Source organism: Bufo gargarizans, unplaced genomic scaffold (assembly GCF_014858855.1).
Source record: "Bufo gargarizans isolate SCDJY-AF-19 unplaced genomic scaffold, ASM1485885v1 original_scaffold_1261_pilon, whole genome shotgun sequence".
Taxonomy (NCBI): Eukaryota; Metazoa; Chordata; class Amphibia; order Anura; family Bufonidae; genus Bufo; species Bufo gargarizans.
Genome location: NW_025334289.1, coordinates 353,809 through 374,504, shown reverse-complemented (window position 1 = coordinate 374,504; position 20,696 = coordinate 353,809). Strand labels below are relative to the sequence as shown.

General features: G+C 47.2%; 1 protein-coding gene across 1 annotated transcript in view; it reads left to right on the top strand.

The window, feature by feature from the left end:
- The first annotated feature begins 18,299 nt into the window (after positions 1-18,299).
- Positions 18,300-20,696, top strand: part of LOC122923150 (AF4/FMR2 family member 3-like) — a 131,560-nt gene continuing 129,163 nt past the window's right edge. Inside the window, exon 1 of the mRNA XM_044273877.1 lies at positions 18,300-18,412. The gene's annotated coding sequence lies outside the window, so the exon portion shown is untranslated. The remainder of the gene's footprint in view (positions 18,413-20,696) is intronic.

Genomic DNA, 20,696 nt, shown 5'->3' with positions numbered 1-20,696 from the left:
CTGATGTTCTTGGAACCGGGTAGGTAGGAGACCACGTAATTAAAACGTGACAAGAACAGAGCCCATCTGGCCTGACGTGGTGTCAATCTCTTGGCCTCAGAGAGGTAGGTCAGATTCTTGTGGTCCGTCAGGATGAGAACCGGAACCACCGAGCCCTCGAGCAAGTGCCTCCATTCTTTAAGGGCCTGCACGATGGCCAATAACTCCCTGTCACCAATCTGATAGTTGCACTCCGCGGAAGACAGTTTCCGGGAGTAAAACCCACAAGGAAGCAGAGGACCCTCCGGTGTTCTACGCTGAGACAGGAGGGCGCCTACTCCCGTCTCAGACGCGTCCACCTCGAGGACAAACGGCAACCCAGGGTTGGGATGCGACAGAATCGGAGCCGACACAAATGCGGATTTTAGAGCCTCAAAAGCTCGGATGGCCTCGGGCGGCCAGACCTGGGGATTACTTCCCTTCCTGGTCAGATCCGTGAGAGGCTTGGCTAGCAAGGAAAAGTCCCTGATGAACTTCCGATAATAATTGGCGAAGCCCAAAAAGCGCTGCAGGGCACGAAGACCACTGGGCTGGGGCCACTGTAAGACAGCCGAAACCTTCTCAGGATCCATGGAGAACCCCTCAGCGGAAATGATGTAACCTAAGAAGGTTACCTGGGATCGGTGAAATTCACATTTCTCAAGCTTACCGAACAGCTTGTTCTCTCGTAACCTTTGCAACACTCGTCTGACATCCAGAATGTGGGCCTCCATGGATTCAGAATATACCAAGATGTCATCCAAATAGACCACCACACACTGCTGCAACAGGTCACGGAAAACATCGTTGATGAATTCCTGGAAGACTGCGGGCGCATTGCACAACCCAAAGGGCATAACCAAGGATTCATAATGACCGGTCCTGGTGTTAAACGCGGTCTTCCACTCATCGCCCGCCTTGATCCTTACCAGGTTATATGCCGCCCTCAGGTCGAGTTTGGTAAAGACCGTGGCCCCTTTGAGGCGATCGAACAGCTCGGAAATCAAGGGTATCGGGTAAGCGTTCTTGATCGTGATGCGATTGAGACCCCTGTAATCGATGCAAGGCCTCAACTCACCGCCCTTCTTTTTCACAAAGAAAAATCCAGCCCCTGCCGGGGACGAGGATTTGCGAATGTGTCCGCGTGAAAGCGCCTCCCTCACGTACTCCTCCATGGCCTCATTCTCCGCTACCGACAGTGGATAGACTTTGCCACGAGGAGGAACGGCACCAGATTGTAACTCTATGGCACAATCGTATGGGCGGTGCGGAGGTAGGGCAACCGCACGCACCTTATCGAATACATCCCGGTACTCCTCGTATTCAGGAGGCAACAGAGAGTCCGAGGAAGTACTCAGCAACTTGACAGGCCCATGGATGCAACTAGCCCCACACTGCGGTGACCACGAGAGGATCTCGGCCGATTTCCAATCGAAAGTCGGATTATGCTTCTGGAGCCAGGGGTACCCCAAGACCACCGAGTAGTGTGGAGACGAAATAACCTGGAGACAGACCGACTCTCTGTGAACGGCACCAATGACCATCCCCACTGGAAGGGTCTCATGAGTCACGTGTGGCGGCAGAAGGGGTCTGCCGTCTATCGCCTCAAGAGCCAGTGGGGAACCTCGAGGCTGCAGAGGAATGGAATTGGCGGCGGCGAACACACCATCAATGAACAAACCACCAGCACCAGAGTCCACCAACGCCTGGGTCGTCACCGAGCCCCCGACCCAGGAGAGGACAACAGTAATCAGTGGTTTGTCAACACGGGAAACCGGGGACGAGGAGACTCCACCCAAGATCTGCCCCCGACAGGACCTCAGGTGCGAGCGTTCTCCCGGACGGTTCGGACATGCCAACCGAAAATGCCCACCGAGACCACAGTACATGCATCGGCCCTCGCGTCTCCGGAGTGCCCTCTCCCCCTCGGAAAGGCGAGCAAACCCCCGCTGCATGGGTTCACCCCCAGACAAGTCATCCCCAGGAGGCGTGGGAGGAGAGGGAGGCACGGGTGGGACAGCAAACGTAGGCGCCAATCTGTTAGGAGACCTCCGCAGGCTCTCCTTAAAGGAAGGTCTCTCCCTGAGTCTGGTGTCAATCAAAATCAGGAAAGAAATAAGAGACTCGAGCTCCACTGGTAGGTCCTTAGCTGCAACCTCATCCTTCAAGGCATCCGAGAGACCATGAGAGAAAGCAGCGACCAGAGCCTCATTATTCCAGCCCACCTCTGCTGCCAGGGTACGAAACTCAATGGCGTATTCAGCTACGGATCGTGAACCCTGTCTGATGGACATAAGGAGCTTCGCAGCAGAGGCAGCACGAGCCGGCACATCGAATACCTTCCGAAGAGAAGCAACAAAACCGGAAAACTCGGCAACCACCGGATTGTTGTTCTCCCATAAAGGGCTGGCCCAGGCCAAGGCCTTGTCCGAGAGCAGCGAGATCAAGAAGCCCACCTTTGATCTCTCAGTAGGAAAGGCATGTGGCAGCAACTCGAAGTAAATGCCCACCTGGTTAAGGAAACCTCGGCACTGAGTTGGCTCTCCCCCAAAGCGCTGTGGAAGGGGGGCAGAACCGGTCATACCCCGAAACACCACAGGCGCAGCAACAGGTGTCGGGGTAGACTCTGGCGCAACAACTGGAGCGGCAGTAGGAGCGGGCCCAGGAGCGACAACCGACCCATCGGCAACGGAAGCTAAATGAGCCGTGCGTTCAAGCAGGGTTTGCAACGCCACAGCGAACCGACCCAACAGGTGATCCTGCTGATCAAGTCTGGCAACCAGCGTAGGTAGCGAGGGTGGCCCTGTACCGTCAGAATTCATGGCTTGGTCCTAATGTCAAGGAACCATGAACCAGACGTACAACAGAGATAAGTGGAGAAGAAGAAGGTTTTATTGAAGAGCAAGCCGTAAGCAAAGTCCAAACGGATGGCTAGACCGAAGCAGGGTCTTGCGGAGACAGAGGTCAGGAACCAGAAGGGTAGTCAGACGTAGCCAGGATCAGGAACCAACGGGGTAGTCAGACGAAGCCGGAATCAGGAACCAACGGGGTAGTCAGACGTAGCCAGGATCAGGAACCAACGGGGTAGTCAGACGAAGCCGGAATCAGGAACCAACGGGGTAGTCAGACGAGGCCAGGATCAGGAACCAAAAGCAGCAGCAGTCTTGGAAGCATGTGAACACAGGAGGACCAAGCAAGGAACTGAAGCCACAGACCTCCTATATATATGAGCTGGGCATCCAGCTCCTCCCAGTGGGAAGGAGGAGCCGCAGGGTGGGAGGCTACAAGAAAACCCAGAAACCAAGATGGCCGCCAGCACATGTCAAACGAAGGGAACAGCAAGGAGGTAAGACCATGACAATCGCCCCTTCCAACCAATGACACCATTCCTCAAAAGCCAACTTAATGGCCAGTAACTCTCTGTTCCCCACATCATAATTTCTCTCTGCGGAAGAGAGTTTATTTAGAGAAAAAGGCACATGGACGCCATTTACCAGGTGACGGGCCCTGCGATAAAACAGTTCCTACCCCCACCTCGGACGCGTCCACTTCCAGAATGAAAAGTTGTGATACATCCGGCTTAACCAATATAGGGGCGGAAGAGAAGCATTCCATAATCGCAGAAAAGGCTCACAATGCCGAATCAGACCACACTGAAACATCTGTCCCAATCTTAGTCATGTCAGTTAAGGGTTTTACTATTGTCGAATAGTTCTGAATACATTTTCGGTAATAGTTGGTGAACCCCAAAAACCGCATAAGAGCCTTAAAATTTTCGGGTCAATTCCAGTTCAGATCTGTAACACCTGTCTAACATGATCCTGATGTATCTCCACGTCTGGAGAATAAATTAGAATGTCATCCAAATACACAACTACAAACCTCCCCACAAGGTGATGAAAAATTTCATTCACAAAATGCTGGAAAACCGCAGGAGCATTGGTCAACCCAAAAGGCATGACCAGGTTCTCAAAGTGCCCCTCAGGAGTATTAAAAGCAGTCTTCCATCCAACTTTGAGAACACCTTGGCACCAACAATCTGGTTAAACAAATCAGGAATCAAAGGAAGAAGGATCTCGGACAGTAGTCCGATTGAGTTCACTGAAATCCAGACATGGAGAAGACCTCCGTTCTTTTTGGACATGGAGATTTGGAAGGTCTTATGTGTCCTTTAGCCAAACTCTCAGCAATATACTCTCTCATGGCCAGTCTTTCAGGTCTAGAAAGATTATACAATCTAGATTTTGTCAACTTAGCTCCGGGAATAAGGTTGATAGGACAATCATATTCCCGATGCGGAGGTAAATCCTGGCATCCACTCTCAGAAAATACATCAGCAAAATCAGATATAAAAGAGGGTAATGTCTTAGTAGTTAAAACATAAAAAGATGTATTCAGACAATTGTCAATGCAATAATTACCCCAATCCAAAATCTGTCTAGCTTGCCAATCGATGGTTGGATTGTGCTTGCTTAACCACAATAAACCCAGAACCACCAAAGCAGGGAGAGCTTCCAACACAAAACACAAGATAAATTCTTGATGAAAGTCACCCGCTCTTAATCTGATATCATGCACCACTTGAGATAAACACTTCTGAGTTAGAGGTGCAGAATCATTAGCAAAAACGGAAATGTTTTTTTCTAATACACTCGGTGACAACCTATGCATACGAACAAAATAAAGCATCAATCAGGTTCAGCCCAGCCCCGTTGTCGCCACCTCAGCAGTCAAGAGAAATCGTATACTACCAGTCAAAGACAAATGCACATTTTCTGACTTTCCTCTTACCCCTTCAAGAGTTAGATGGGAATATAATGTCCCTCTTTTTTCTTTTTGCCAATGATAAAATGTCCTTTCTGTCCGCAGAAAAAACAAACTCCCTTCCTATTGCCAGTATGCTTAAAAACGGATCCAGGAGTAGCTCCCCCTAATTGCATGGGTTCATCCCCAGACATAAACGATACAACATATGATAGTACATCCTGAGAGTGGGGGCCCCTAGATCGCCCTCAGGCGTCTATCAATGCGTATAACAAGAGAAATTGCAGCCTCCAGAGACACTGGGGTTTCATGAAAGGCCAAAGCGTCCTTCAGCTTCTCTAATAACACTTGACAAAACTGGCTACGGAGGGCAGGATCGTTCCACTCAGTAGCTGTAGCCCACCTCCTAAACTCAGAACAATAAATCTCAGTGGAAAAAGCCCATGACTGTGAAACCTACTTAACCCCTTAAGGACACAGCCTTTTTACACCTTAGGACCAGGCCATTTTTTGCAAATCTGACCAGTGTCACTTTAAGTGCTGATAACTTTAAAACGCTTTGACTTATCCAGGCCGTTCTGACATTGTTTTTTCGTCACATATTGTACTTCATGACACTAGTAAAATTAAGTCAAAAAAATATTTTTATATACCTAATTTAACAAAAATTTTGAAAAATTAGCAAATTTCAAAGTTTCAGTTTCTCTACTTCTGTAATACATAGTAATACCCCCAAAAATTGTGATGACTTTACATTCCCCATATGTCTACTTCATGTGTGAATTATTTTGGGAATGATATTTTATTTTTTGGGGATGTTATAAGGCTTAGAAGTTTAGGAGCAAATCTTGAAATTTTTCTGAAATTTACAAAAACTAAATTTTTAGGGACCATTTCAGGTCTGAAGTCGATTTGCGAGGCTTACATAATAGAAACCACCCAAAAATGACCCCATCTAAGAAACTACACCCATCAAGGTATTCAAAAGTGATTTTACATATGTTGTTAACCCTTTAGGTGTTGCACAAGAGTTATTGGCAAATGGGGATGAAATTTGAGAATTTAATTTTTCTGTCTAATATTTCATTTTTACCCATTTTTTCCACTAACAAAGCAAGGGTTAACAGCCAAACAAGACTGTATCTTTATTGCCCTGACTCTGCCGTTTACAGAAACACCCAATATGTGGCCGCAAACTACTGTACGGCCACACAGCGGGGCGTAGAGTGAAAGGTGCGCCGTATGGTTTTTGGAGGGCTGATTTTTATGGACTGGTTTATTTACACCATGTCCCATTTGAAGCCCCCTGATGCACCCCTGGAGTAGAAACTCCCTAAAAGTGACCCCATCTAAGAAACTACACCCCTCAAGGTATTCAAAACTGGTTTTACATACGTCGTTAACCCTTTAGGTGTTGCACAAGAGTTATTGGCAAATGGGGATGAAATTTGAAAATTTCATTTTTTTGCCTTATTTTCCATTTTAACCCATGTTTTCCACTAACAAAGCAAGGGTTAACAGCCAAACAAGACTGTATCTTTATTACCCTGACTCTGCCGTTTACAGAAACACCCAATATGTGGCCGTACACCTCTGTACGGCCACACAGCGGGGCATAGAGTGAAAGGTGCGCCGTTTGGTTTTTGGAGGGCTGATTTTTATGGACCGGTTTATTTACACCGTGTCCTGTTTCAACCCCCCTGATGCACCCCTGGAGTCGAAACTCCCTAAAAGTGACCCCATCTAAGAAACTACACCCCTCAAGGTATTCAAAACGGATTTTACATACGTCGTTAACCCTTTAGGTGTTGCACAAGAGTTATTGGCAAATGGGGATGAAATTGGAAAATTTCATTTTTTTGCCTTATTTTCCATTTTAACCCATGTTTTCTACTAACAAAGCAAGGGTTAACAGCCAAACAAGACTGTATCTTTATTACCCTGACTCTGCCGTTTACAGAAACACCCAATATGTGGCCGTACACTACTGTACGGCCACACAGCGGGGCGTAGATTGAAAGGTGCGCCGTTTGGTTTTTGGAGGGCTGATTTTTATAGACCGGTTTATTTACACTGTGTCCTGTTTCAACCCCCCTGATGCACCCCTGGAGTCGAAACTCCCTAAAAGTGACCCCATTTTGGAAACTACGGGATAAGGTGGCATTTTTTGGGGGAGTATTTTTAGGGTAAATATAATTTTTGGTTGCTCTATATTACATTTTTGTGAGGCAAGGTTACCAAAAATTGAAATTCTGATATTTCATCTCCATTTGCCATTAACTGTTGAGGAACACCTAAAGGGTTAATAAAGTTTGTATAATCAGTTTTGAATACCTTGAGGGGGTGTAGTTTCTTAGATGGGGTCAATTTTAGGGAGTTTTTACTCTAGGGGGGCATCAGGGGGCCTTCAAAAGGTATATGGTGTCAATAAAAAAAGGCCATCAAAATCGGCCTTCCAGAAACCATGTCGGTCCTTTCCTTTTGCGGCCTCCCTTTTACGGATACAGCAGTTTACGACCACAAATGTGGCGTTTCTGTAAACTGCAGTATAAGGGTAATAAATTTTAACTTTTGTTTGGTTGTTAACCCTTGTTTTCTTACTGGAAAAAACGGACTGAAATGGAAAAGTGCCAAAAATAGCGGTTTTGGCACAGTTTTTTTTTTTTTTTTTAACCGTGTTAATCTGGGTAGTTAGGTCATGGGATATTGTTATAGAGGAGATTCTTACGGACGCGGCAATATCTAATAAGTCTACTTTTTTTTTACAATTATTTAGGTTTTTGACTATATTATCTTTTTTGATACAACATTTTTTTTTGGGTATCTCTAAAGTCTAAGTGTAATTTTTTTAATTTTCTTTTAGCCAATTATCTTATGTGGGGGCTCATTTTTTGCGGGATGAGCGGACGGTTTTATTGGCACTATTTTGGGGGCTATATGACTTTTTGATCGCTTGCTATTAAACTTTTTGTTATGTAAGGTGACAAAAAAAATATTTTTTTGCACCTATTTTTTTTTTTTTTTTTACTGTGTTAATCTGGGGGGTTGGGTCATGGGGTATTTTTATAGAGGAGATTCTTACAGACGCGGCGATACCTAATAAGTCAACTTTTTTTTACAATTATTTAGGTTTTAGACTATATTATCCTTTTTGATACCCTAAAAAAATTTTTGTATCTCTAAAGTCTAAGAGTCATTTTCTATTTTTTTTTTATCTGATTATCTTATGTGGGGGCTCATTTTTTGCGGGATGAGATGACGGTTTTATTGGCACTAATTTGGGGGCTATATGACTTTTTGATCGCTTGCTATTAAACTTTTTATTATGTAAGGTGACAAAAAATAACTTTTTTTGCACCTTTTTTTTTTTTTTATGGACCGTGTTAATCTGGGGGGTTAGGTCATGGGGCATTTTTATAGAGGAGATTATTACTGATGCGGCAATACCTATGTCTACTTTTAATAAATTATTTTAGTTTTTTTGGGTGTCTCAAGTCTGAGAACCATTTTTTTTTTTTATCCGATGTTAGTGCTAAATTGGGATATAAATTTAGTACTCCATGGAAGTGTGATACTCCCTGAAGCAACCGTCAATGCAGAGGCCCGGATGATCGGGGCATGTGTCGCACTGAGTAGTCGTGTCCTTCCGTATCCCCCTCCTGCGACACACTCTGCACTTTTTTTGGGTTCGTCCCTTCTTTCCAGTATGGGGGACCACACCTGGAAAGTGTTGGCCAGGGACGATCCGGGCGCCTACAGTTCCCGAGGTACTCCGGCCTGCTCTTTCCCGGTCCGAAAAGATCAGGGCCTTGAGGACTGCCTCATAGAACTGGAGGAATGTCCCTGTGCTGCCAGCGCTTCGGGATAGTACAAAAGAGTTGTACATGGCAACCTGTACCAAGTAGACCGCAACTTTTTTGTACCATGCCCGGGTTTTGCGCATGGCGTTATATGGCTTGAGGACTTGATCCGAGAGATCAACTCCTCCCATATACCGATTGTAGGCGACGATACAATCGGGCTTGAGGACCGTTGCCGCGGTACCTCGCACAGGGACAGGGGTGATGCCGTTACCATGAATTGTGGACAGCATAAGGACATCCCTTTTGTCCTTATACCTGACCAGCAACAGGTTTCCAGTGGTAAGGGCACGGGTCTCACCCCTGGGGATAGGTACCTGGAGGGGGTGGGCAGGGAGGCCGCGTTGATTTTTCCGCACGGTCCCACAAGCGGACGTGGATCTGGCGGCAAGGGACTGGAACAAGGGGATACTGGTATAAAAGTTATCCACGTACAAGTGGTAACCCTTATCCAGCAGTGGGTGCATAAGGTCCCACACAAGTTTCCCGGTAACACCCAGAGTGGGGGGACATTCTGGGGGTTGAATCCGGGAATCTCGCCCCTCGTATACACGAAATTTGTAAGTGTACATAGGCCTCCATTAATTTGGCCCCAAAGTGATCGATGACCGGCCGTATCTTATACAGACGGTCATGGGCAGGATCACCTCGGGGTGGACATGCTGCATTATCGGAATAATGCTGACATTTCCGGATGGCCTCAAACCGGGAGCGTGTCATAACCGTACTGTAAAGTGGGGTCTGATATAGGACGTCCCCACTCCAGTACAGCCTGGCACTGGGTTTCTTGACCAGGCCCATATGCAGCACGAGGCCCCAAAATGTCCTCATTTCGGCTGCACTGACCGGCGTCCAGCCACCGGGCCTGGCCAAAAAGGAGCCCGGGTGTTGAGCGACGAACTGTTGGGCATACAGATTCGTCTGCTCCACCATCAGATTTACCAGTGGGTCACTGAAAAAATGACAAAAAAAAGTCATATTCAGTGTAGCCCACTGTGGAAATCTGGATTCCTGATTGGCCTACGAAATCAGGAATCACGGGCTCGTATCGCTCTGGGCTACACCAGACAAGTTCACCGGCAGGGTGCTCCGGTGGATTTAACTGGTGGGCCGGGAAACCAGTACGAGCCCCAGAGCTGCTCGTACTAGTGTGGGCCACAGGGTCCCTAACATGGCGGTCCCCTTGCTCCGCCTGGCGGCGTCTCCGCCGCCTTGGGGGCTCATCATCATCGCTAGATGATGAGGAGGATGCGGATGACAACAGGAATGTGGGGTCATCCTCATCCTCACTGGGATTCTCGGACTCGGAGGCAAGCTGGGCGTATGCCTCCTCGGCCGAGAACGTCCGGCGGGCCATAGGGGAGTGTGTGTCTGCGTGTATATGTGCGTGTGTGTAACTCTTTATTTGGTGTGCGTGTGTGAGGGGGCACGGGTGTTCACGAACTCACCCTAAAACTAACAGAAAAAATAAATAAACTAACTAAAAAAAGGGCAAAAAATGTGGTGAAAAAAAATTCAAAACTGCTGATCAACCGTCCGAAGTTGATCAGCGGTGGGGTGTGCGATGCGCTAACAGTGGCCGGACGCTAAGTGCCGGCCACAGTCAGCGTACGCAAAAAAAAAAAAAAAAAAGCACCCCAAAAAAGGTGGAGGGGGGGGGGAGGGCAAGTGGCAGCACCCCTGGGGGGTCTAGGGTCACACAGCTGTGCTGTGGACCCTAACTGGGGTGATGCAATAAAAGTTCAAAAAAACTACCTTTCCCTTTTCTTTCCCTGCCTAAACCAAACTTTCCCTAGCTGTCCCTATGTACCTGATGGGGTGCTGGGGGCAGAGATCGGGTCCTGGGGGGCACAGATCGGGTGCAGGCAGCGGTGCAGCGGTGGCAGCAGACACGTGCAGGCAGCTCCTCTCTCCTCCAGCTCCGGAACACAAAAGGAGGAGGAGAGGGGCGCCTGCCTCTTTTGAATCTGCCGCCAGACCGCCCACAGACCAATCAGAAAGCGATCCTGAGTGGTGATGTCACCATCACCACTCAGGATCGCTGGATGGTGATTGGTGGAGTGAAATCACACCACCATCACCATCCTGTTCCGGGTTATCGGGTCTTCAGAGACCCGAATAACCCGGAAACGCAGAAAACCGCAGGTCTGAATTGACCTGCGGTTTTCTGCGATCGCATACAGGGGGGGGGTCACCGGACCCCCCGACGCATTTGCCCCAAGTGCCTGCTCAATGATTTGAGCAGGCACGGGGTTCCGATCGCCGCCGGCCGCGCGGCGTGATTGAAAATGCACAGGGCGTACATGTACGCCCTGTGTCCTTAAGTACCAGGGCACAAGGGCGTACCTGTACGCCCTGTGTCCTTAAGGGGTTAAGCAAGGAAATAACCATACCGATTCGCTGTTTCTCATCCCCAGATGAGTGTGGACCTAGCCTAAAATACAGTTTGCGCGCCTCCCTAAACAAAATTTAATTATCATGTCCCCTAGAGAATCTGTCCAGAAGGGCAATTTTAGGCTCCAGAAAGGCCTGGTCTCCACCACTACCACCAGGACCAACAGCGTGTGGTCTCGGGATCTGCGAGACGGTCGTGCGGAGGTCAGCTACCTCCAAAGACAGCTCTTGTAACTGTCCTGCCAGTGCAGCAATTAGATCTATGGCTGCACACAAACAAACAAAAAATGACGGTTTTGGCGGTTATAATGTCACGCTTCGGTGTGGGAGGGAAACACCACACCGAGCATAGGAGGGAAGGGAGGAACAGGGAATCAGGCCTGAGAACTAGAGAAGGAAGATGGACACCTAGTGAAAACCCTAACCAAAATCCTGACTGACTACCTCTATGCTACAAGAAAATTTAGACTAGCACATTCATATACATAGTCACAGGGGTATTTCCATCAAGCAAACATGGTTGATAAAAAAAAATGGCTGCACAATTTTACACATACAAACAATAGAGCTGAGAAATAGGGATCATTCTAAATTAAAGTGGTATTATACCTATTATAAATGGAAAAATGCAGGCTCTTAGCGCATATTTTTGATCAAACGTGTGTCTGGCCCATCTACCAGGCGTCAAGTTGGCTTCCGCAGACAGGTACCTAACACTGACTACCTGTCACGGAAGGTGTACAGAAAACTAGAAGACACAAAATGAAGATCCGACTGACTGGATCCAAAACTAAGGAACCAAAGGGATAGCCCTGCAAAAGACCTGGCTCTCTCCCTAACTGCTCAGCCTATGCAAAAATCTCAATGGTAGATGATCGCATATCCTCGTTCCTCGACTGTATAACACCTGAACACCCTATAATAGTGAGGGGACATGACCACCGGCTCCCTACACTTGATACAGAGGGAGTCAGGGTCACCTAGGATCCAGCAAACAGGAAAATACAAATGAATGAAAAAAACTTTTCTGTAGAAGACTCAGTAGTAGCATCCAGCATGCATACACTCCAGGAAGTTGTATAAACTGCAAAGTGATGCAGTATGGGAAGGGATTTAAAGGGATGCAATCAGTGCAACTACATGACAGCTGAGAGAGGCTAACGAGATGAGAAAATGAAAGCAAAACAAAAGGAACCTCAAGGAGAAGGTTCTGAAAAATGTCTGTCAGAGCTTCTCAGATGACTGGTGGTGACAGTACCCCTCCTTCTACGAGTGGACTCCGGACACTCGGAGCCCACCTTCTCAGGATGGGACCTATGGAAAGCCCTGATGAGACGAGTGGCCGTCACTGGGACCCACATCCTCTCCTCAGGACCATAACCCTCCCAATGAACGAGGTACTGGAGAGAACCGCGGACAACACGAGAATCCACAATCCTAGAGACCTAAAATTCAAGATTACCATCAACCACAATCGGAGGAGGAGGCAAAAACGAGGGTACAATAGGTTGGACATAAGGTTTTAATAAGGACTTATGAAAAACATTATGGATCTTCCAAGTCTGAGGAAGATCAAGACGGTAGGCAACAGGATTGATGATGGACAAGATTTTGTAAGGCCCAATAAACTTAGGACCCAACTTCCAGGAGGGAACCTTCAATTTGATATTCTTAGTAGACAACCACACCAGATCACCAACATTCAGGTCCGGACCAGGCACACGTCTCTTATCTGCCACACGCTTATATCTCTCACTCATGCTCTTTAGATTATCCTGAATCTTTTGCCAAATAGATGAGGACAGATTCTCCTCGTCTTTGTCATCAGGTAAACCAGAAGACCCCTCTCCAGAGAATGTCCCAAACTGCGGATGAAACCCATATGCACCAAAAAATGGTGACTTATCAGAGGACTCCTGACGACGGTTATTTAAAGCAAACTCAGCAAGGGACAAAAAAGAACACCAATCCTCCTGATTCTCCGCCACAAAACAGCACAGATATGTCTCCAGATTCTGATTGACGCGCTCTGTCTGGCCATTCGACTGCGGGTGGAAAGCAGAAGAGAATGACAACCGAACCCCCAAGCGAGAACAGAAAGCCTTCCAGAATCTGGAAACAAACTGCGTGCCCTTATCAGAGACTATGTCTGAAGGAATACCATGCAATTTGACAATGTGATCAATAAATGCCTGCGCCAGCGTCTTAGCATTGGGCAAGCCAGGAAAAGGAATGAAATGCACCATTTTGCTAAAACGGTCCACCACCACCACCAGAATCACAGTCTTCCCCGAGGAACGAGGCAGGTCCGTAATGAAGTCCATGGACAGATGTGTCCAAGGACGGGAAGGAATGGGTAACGGAAGGAGAGGCCCTGATGGCCGTGAATGAGGGACTTTGGCACGAGCGCAGGTCTCGCAGGCTGCCACAAAACCCTCAACCAACTTACGAAGCGCCGGCCACCAGAATCTCCGAGCGATAAGATCCACTGTGGCTCTTGTCCCCGGATGCCCAGCAAGGACAGTATCGTGGTGCTCCTTAAAAGTCTTGTGTCTTAAAGCGAGAGGCACAAACAACCTCCCAGGAGGACAGAGATCAGGAGCCTCTGACTGGGCTACCTGCACCTCTGCCTCCAATTCAGGATAAAGAGCAGAGACCACCACACCTTCAGCCAAAATGGGACCCGTGTCTTCAAAATTCCCACCTCCCGGAAAACAACGTGATAGGGGATTCGCCTTCACATTCTTAACCCCAGGGCGGAACGTGACAACAAAATTAAACCTTGAAAAGAACAAAGACCATCTGGCCTGTCTCGGGTTCAGACTGCTTGGCTGACTCCAAGTAGGCCAGATTCTTATGGTCAGTAAACACGGTAATAGGGTGTCTGGCTCCCTCTAGCCAATGGCGCCATTCCTCAAAAGCTAACTTGATGGCCAACAACTCCCTATCTCCCACATCGTAATTTCTCTCTGCGGAGGAGAGTTTCTTCGAGAAAAAGGCACACGGTCGCCATTTGGCAGGAGAGGGACCCTGAGACAAGACCGCACCCACACCCACCTCAGAAGCATCAACCTCAACTATGAAGGGTAGAGAAATATCAGGTTGTACCAAGATGGGAGCGGAAGCAAAACTCTCCTTGATATTAGAAAAGGCCTTACGCGCCTCTACCGACCAGGAGGAAAAATCTACCCCCTTTCTAGTCATATCAGTGAGTGGTTTAACAACAGAGGAATAATTCAAAATAAACTTCCTGTAATAATTGGCAAAACCCAAAAAACGCATCAGCGCCTTCTGATTCTCAGGAAGCTCCCACTCAAGCACAGCGCAGGACCTTCTCGGGGTCCATGCGAAAACCAGAAGCGGAGAGAAGAAACCCCAGAAATTGAATTTCTGGAACCGCAAACACACATTTTTCCAGTTTAGCGTACAATTTATTCTTCCGCAGGATGAGCAAGACCTGACGTAAGTGTTCCTTATGAGTTTTGAAATCAGGAGAAAAAAATCTAAATGTCATCTAGATACACTAATACAAATTTCCCCATTAAATGATAAAAAATGCTGTTCACAAAATGCTGAAAGACGGCTGGAGCATTCATCAAACCAAAAGGCATAACCAAATTCTCAAAATGGCCCTCAGGGGTATTGAAGGCTGTCTTCCATTCGTCTCCTTCTCTGACCCTGACCAGGTTGTATGCCCCTCTTAGATCCAACTTGGAAAAAACTTTAGCCCCAACAATCTGGTTAAACAGGTCCGGGATCAGAGGAAGCGGATAAGGGTCACAAATTGTGATACTGTTCAGCTCCCTGAAATCCAGACATGGTCTTAAAGAACCATCTTTTTTCTTAACAAAGAAAAAAACCAGCGGCAACAGGTGACTTCGAGGGTCGTATGTATCCCTTTCTCAGACTCTCAGAGATATAAGCACGCATAGCGACCCTTTCAGGTTGGGAGAGATTGTATAAACGAGATTTAGGCAGCTTGGCGCCTGGGGTGAGATTAATAGGGCAATCGTACTCCCTCTGAGGGGGCAAGTCCTGAACACCACTCTCAGAAAACACATCCGAAAATTCTGAGAGAAAAGATGGTACAGTCTTAGTAGAAACCTCAGAAACAGATGTCGTGAGCAATTCTCTCTGCAAAAGTCACTCCAACCATTTATTTGCCTCGCTTGCCAATCAATGGTGGGGTTATGTTTAGTGAGCCAGGGTAGCCCCAACACTAGAGGAGTAGGCAACCCACTTAGGACGAAACATGACACATCCTCAACATGAGTATCACTCACAATCAAACGGATATTGTGAACTATGCCCTTTAACGATTTCTGAGAAAGTTGAACGGAATCAATAGCAAAAACAGGTATATCCTTTCCCAAAGTGTATACCTGGAAACCATGAGTTATAGCAAATTGACTATCAATGAAATTGACAGCTTCTCCACTATCTACAAAAATCTCACAAAAAATGTTCTTGCTCTCTAGCGCCACCCTGGCAGGTAGGACAAAACGGGAACTACAAGCAAACGGAAAACCTTCAATTTCCGCATCAACCTTGCCAATAGTAACAGATGGAACGTTTTTAGAGGATTTTTTTCTTTTTGTTTCTTTATTACTCTCAAAAAACTGCCTGAATCTCCTAGAGGGACAAACATTTGCCAAATGATTTATACCTCCACAACAGAAACAAACCTTCCTATGAGAGCTGAATCCTCTATTGTCAGAGGCAAGCAAACCCAGCTGCATGGGCCCCTGCTCAGAAGGGATTGAGAGCGACTGAGACCCCTGTGCACTGAATGAGACCGCCGCACTGTCCTTGGACTGAGTATGACAGGAAGGAGTGATCTCTCCTCTCTCTCTAAGACGCCTGTCAATACGAACGGCCTGAGACATGGCAGAGTCCAAGGAGGTAGGTCTCTCATGAAAGGCAAATGCATCTTTCAATCCCTCTGAAAGACCATGGCAAAATTGACTTCGGAGTGCAGCATCATTCCAACCAATATCAGCTGCCCATCTCCAAAATTCTGAGCAGTATATCTCTGCGGATTGTTTACCTTGACATAAAAGACGTAGTCTAGACTCAGCCAGAGCAATACAATCCGGATCATCATATATCTGACCCAGGGCTAAAAAAAATGCATCCACTGAACGGAGGGGTCGTGTCCCCACCGGCAGCGAAAAGGCCCAAGACTGAGCGTTATCCCTGAACAGCGAGATGATGATCCCCACCCTCCGCTCCTCATCACCAGAGGAATGGGGAAGTAGGCGAAAAATGGAGTTTGCAAGCCTCTCTAAAACGAACATAATTCTCACTACCCCCGGAGAACGTATCTGGAAGCGAGATTTTATGCTCAGAACAAATTCCATGAACGCAAGCAGAAACGGTCACCTCAAACTGAGAGACAGTTTTGCAGAGATCTTCTACCTCCAGTGAAAGACCCTGCATGCGGTCAATCAAGGTTGAAACTGGATACATGCTTAAGACGGTTTTGGCGGTTTATAATGTCACGGAAGGTGTACAGAAAACTAGAAGACACAAAATGAAGATCCGACTGACTGGATCCAAAACTAAGGAACCAAAGGGATAGCCCTGCAACAGACCTGGCTCTCTCCCTAACTGCTCAGCCTATGCAAAAATCTCAATGGTAGATGATCGCATATCCTCGTTCCTCGACTGTATAACACCTGAACACCCTATAATAGTGAGGGGACACGACCACCGGCTCCCTACACTTGATACGGAGGGAGTCAGGGTCATCTGGGATCCAGCAAACTGGAAAATACAAATGAATGAACAAAACTTATCTGTAGAAGACTCAGTAGTAGCATCCAGCATGCATACACTCCAGGAAGTTGTATAAACCGCAAAGTGATGCAGTATGGGAAGGGATTTAAAAAGATGCAATCAGTGCAACTATATGACAGCTGAGAGAGGCTAACGAGATGAGAAAATGAAAGTAAAACAAAAGGAGCCTCAAGGAGGAGGTTCTGAAAAATGTCTGTCAGAGCTTCTCAGATATCTGGTGGTGACACTACCAGTATGAACAGACCCCAAAGGTAGGTGAGTTCATACGCAGGAATACCTAGAGTCCTATCAAGCTCTATAGGACCCTGGTACTAATGGCAGGGACAAGACTACCTGTTCCTCCAACAGGAAGGACGAATAGGAGTCTCCTTCTGGCCTAATACAAATAATAGGGAAATGCAACACACAGAACCCAAACAAAATACGAAAGGAAAGACTTCACTTCAAAGAGGCTATGGAAGCACCAAGAACTCAGCCGAGATCCAACCACAATCTATCCAAAGGTCCAAATAGAAGCTATAAACCGCACAGCATTGTGGGAGAAGCAACTATAAATAGAGAAGGTTAAATGATCCTGATAGCCACACCCGGGGAAAGAAAGTGTGACAAGCACCAGAAACAACACAGACGTCATTTGATCCAAACGGAAAACACGTCAGATCAAACCACGTGTTGCCAGTCTCACCGATCTTCTGCCACCTGTCGCGGGAACGTCCGTGACAGTAAACAGAGGAGCGTCGCTAATGCTCAAGATGGGCCACTTTACAGCTTTTTTTTTTATAGAAATGTACAATTTCAGTAATTAAAGTATATTACAAAAATGGTCAGTGACACATTGCAAAAAATAAAATAAAAAATGACAGTTACAGTTTAAAATCAATGAGCCGCACTACAAAAAGTCACAGTGTACTTGTACCCTAATGTATACTGCTCCATTATATGGTAATACCTTGTTCATTGAGTATTATATGGGTTATTTTGCTTTTAACCACAAGTATACGTTACTAGTGTCCTGTGCTAGATGGCGACAGGAAAATGCGGCCGCAGGTGCCATGATGGTAGATGCCTAGTTCTGCAGCTACACAGGATTTGTAATGCACGAGTGTAACCTGGGTGACAACCTGTGTAGAGTCTGCAGGGTGGCCATGCTGGTTGTCACTCAGATCCCCAGAAGCCTCACACATAGAACTAAGAAGTGGCAGAACTTTCTAGAAGTGGGCACATTTGCCCATGGTCATGCCACACTGGGGCAGTTCCCCCCTAGCTGTACATGGAGGGTGAGCTGCTGGTAGGCTGGAACCTGGCAGCACAAGGAGGAAGGAGGGACTCGTAGCTTCAGCGCCAGGGAGAAGGAGCAGAGCTGCAGCCTGACAGGAGAGCATCCTCCACAGCTCACCCGGAGGAGCCACCACACACCCTGCGGGTACACTGCCTGCTGGACAAGTCTCAGGGCACGGGCTGCCGCCATGTGAGGCGGCAGCAGCTCCCACTACTACTTCAGCCGCTATGGACACCTCTGACTGGGCGCTTCTGCAGGACTGGGAGCTGGATGACTTGTGGTAGGTGCACGCCTTGAGGTTAGTCTTTGTCACCTTTTTCTTATATAGTCACGCAGCAGGTTTCTATGTATTCGGTTCCTCCACACACTTCTAGGTTGTAGCATGAAGCCCCGTAGTCAGGGGATCTCATTCTACAACTGCCGCTGGAGCCTCAGGTGAAAATGGTAGCGTTACCTGACACGTGACGGCAGGGGGCGCTGTGCTACTGCACGAAGGTCTCCTCACCCTGCTGTCAGTTAGGAATACTAGGAGATTGCTGTGCCAGGTGCGTGTTATACAACTGCTATATAACTGCCTTTTGTTTGGGCAGAGGAATAACCCAGTTCCTGATAATTATGTAACAGTGATCATGGTTATCAAACCAGACCCTGTCTATCAATTAAAAATGATCAGAACTATCTGCTTCTCAGGAGATTCATGAATAAATGTGGAGCAACCTTCTGAGAGTACTTTTGTGGAGTGCAGACAAATGGCATCACATCTTAGTAGTCATGTGACATCACACCTTCGTAATGTGACATCACAGCTTGGTAATGACATCATACCTTAGTAGTCATGTGATGCAATAATTTGATTTCATCCATCATGGCCTCTTGCGTTCTAGCCGTTCCTACAGAGATCACTGAGAAGAGCCTGAGTTTCTTACTGCGGTTTGTTGTGTTCAACGGGAAGATTCAGTTTATTGCCAGGACAGTGCCAAGAAAGGATGTGTTCTTTCCCGCCATTTTTGTGACAATAAACTGTGGTTGCATGAACGGCAGCATGGCGTCCCTTTTTTCAATGTAACTTTAGACCAGGGCTGGCCAACCTGCGGCTCTCCAGCTGTTGTAAAACTACAACTTGTCTTCCACCATGCCCTTCTGTAGACTGATAGCTGTAGGCAGACTGGGCATGCTGGGAGTTGTAGTTTTGCAACAGCTGGAGAGCCGCAGGTTGGCCAGCCCTGCTTTATTGCACTTTATTTCTGGTGTTTTGATGATTTACTGATATATGATATGATATCGCCCATGTGGTCCCCTCCAGTGATGTCGCCATCTTAGGCTACTTTCACACTGGCGTTTTGGCTTTCCATTTGTGACATCCGTTCAGGGCTCTCACAGGCGGTCCAAAATGGATCAGTTTTGCCCTAATGCATCCTGAATGGAAAAGGATCCGCTCAGAATGCATCAGTTTGCCTGCTTTCAGTCTTCATTCCGCTTTGGAGACGGACACCAAAACACTGATTGCAGCGTTTTGGTGTCCGTCTGATTAAACTGAGCCAAATGGATCTGTCCTGACACACAATTTAAAGGGACACTGACAGGCCCAAAATGCATATTTAGGTATATATATGAAATATAAAGTGTATTAGAATCATCTAAGTATCCCCCCTGTCCACCTTATAAATACAGTAAAAAGAAGTTTTATAACCTGCTTTCATCGTGTTCAATCTGCCCAAGGGGCGGCGTTTCATCTCCACTTGCGCCCAGCCAGCCTCGCCACAACTGCCGTTTGAAGAGGCCGCCCAGCTAATCAATATTCACTTCGCTGGGCGGCTACTAGTGTCCCCGGCCATCTTCAGCGCATGCGCCCGGCACCCTCACTGGCCGGGATCGCATCGCGCCTGCGCACAGTCTGATTCCCAGAGGCCGATGCAGCCTCTGCTTAATGCGCATGCGCCGGGCACAGCAGCGCTTCAGAGTAGCCGCCCAGCGAAGTGAATATTGATTAGCTGGGCGGCGCTTCAAACGGCAGTTATGGCGAGGCTGGCTGGGCGCAAGTTGAGATGAAGCACCGCCCCGTGGGCAGATTGAACACGATGAAAGCAGGTTATATAACTTCTTTTTACTGTATTTATAAGGTGGACAGGGGGATACTTAGATGATTCTAATACCCTTTATATGACCTGTACTGTCATATATATACCTAAATATGCTTATTGGGCCTGTCAGTGTCCCTTTAAGTCAATGGGGACAGATCCGTTTTCACTGACACAATCTGGCAAAATAGAAAACTGATCCGTCCTCCATTGACTTTCAATGGTGTTCAAGACGGATCTGTTTTGGCTATGTTACAGATAATACAAATGGATCCGTTCTGAACGGATGCAGACGTTTGCATTATCTGAACGGATCCGTCTGTGAAGATCCATGATGGATCTGCACCAAACTCGAGTGTGAAAGTAGCCTTACCTGCACTGTTATTTTTAAACCTTTTTAATTATTTCCGCGTATTGTTTAATAAACTAATTTTGATGATCATTATGCGGACTGGCAATTTTTGTAGGTTTAGCTGCATCCGTATTTTGCAGATCTGCAATTTG